Raw genomic sequence first — 1531 nt, 5'->3', positions numbered from 1 at the left:
ATCTGGCCCCAGATGCAATAGCAGAAGATTGAGAAATCCCATTTTATCGTTTGGAAAATAATTGGTTGAAAGATGAATGTATCCAAACATTCACTCATAATATCATTAACACTCTTGAACATCCAAACTGGATCAGAAAACTGAATGGTATTGACAGCTGTTCATGTGCTTGTTGCTTGCAGACATAACCAGAAGATCATAACTTTTTTTTTTTTTTTTGTCTTTTCAGGGCCACATCCCTGGCATATGGAGGTTCCCAGGCTAGGGGTCAAATATGACGTACAGCTGCTGGTCTACACCACAGCCACAGCAACGCAGGATCCGAGCCACGTCTGCAACCTACACCACAGCTCCTGGCAATGCCAGATCCTTAATCCACTGAGCAAGGCTAGGGATCGAACCTGCGTCCTCATGGATGCTAGACAGATTCATTTCCGCTGAGCCACGACAAGAACTCCAATCCTAACTTCTTATTTTTCAATATGCAACCGGCACATCCCAAATAATGCAGAACAATCACATTGATGTCCAAGTACTTATCTCTATATGCTACTTATCCAAATAGATTTATGTTGCAAATGAGTCCTTGAGAAATGTATTAATAATAATAATAATAAATATATTAAACACTCTCATCATTGGCCCACATAGGGCTTTCCTTGTCTTAGTTTATAAACATTTATTTATTCATTCCCTTATGATACAATTCAGACATACGAACCTTAATGGCCTAAGAACAAAATCCTGAGTATTACTAACTTCTGCTGTAAGTTCATTTACCATCTAGGCATTAACCAAGTCTCTGACCTCAAAGTTATAGGGTTTAATCAAAATCATTAGTTCAGACACCCCAGATCTTCATTGGTCCACACTTGGCTCCTTTTCCATTCATGCATACCTGTGTTTACTGAGTCCCCCATTAAGTCCCTAATAATAATACATTCAGTGTGTATAAAAATCAAAACAAAACTAAGAATAATATCCTAGACTATGACTAAGCTGTATATATATTGGCTCGTTTTCCGTGCGACTAAGAGACGACCTCTTTTTTGCAGAGGGTCCCAGCATTGTACCTACAGGTTATCCGCTGCCTTGTTCCACATCAATCCCATATGTATACTCTGACCCATACTTGCCCTTCATTATCTGATTTTTCCATGTATGAAAGATGGTACACGTGGTAGCCAGCCACCGAGATGGTGCCCCATGATCCATGACTCCTGGTATTCACAGCCACGTGCCGTCTCCTCCCACATGAAACCAGGCCCGGCCTCCATGACCCAAAATACCTGAGGAAGTGACGGTGCATGACTTGAGTCTAGGCTATAAATACACTGAGACGTCTGCCTTCCTCTCTCCGGTATTGACTGCTCTATAGGAAGTCGGCTGCCGTGTTGTAAGGATCCTCCAGCAGCCCAGAGGAGAGGTCCATGGGGGAAGAAATTGCAGCCTCCCAACCAACAGCCGGCGCCAACTTTCTCGCCATGTGAGTGAGCCATGGGAGCAGATCTTTCCTATGCTTGGAAGCAGC

The 1531-nt window shown here is 42.9% G+C and overlaps 1 pseudogene; it reads right to left on the bottom strand.

Annotated features, from left to right (window-relative positions):
• Positions 1-801: 801 nt before the first annotated feature.
• Positions 802-869, bottom strand: LOC125137033 (uncharacterized; annotated as a pseudogene).
• Positions 870-1531: the final 662 nt, after the last annotated feature.

The sequence above is a fragment of the Phacochoerus africanus genome, chromosome 9, assembly GCF_016906955.1.
Source record: "Phacochoerus africanus isolate WHEZ1 chromosome 9, ROS_Pafr_v1, whole genome shotgun sequence".
Lineage (NCBI taxonomy): Eukaryota > Metazoa > Chordata > Mammalia > Artiodactyla > Suidae > Phacochoerus > Phacochoerus africanus.
The sequence above is the reverse complement of the archived record's forward strand: the minus strand, read 5'-3'. Positions and strand labels throughout refer to the sequence as shown.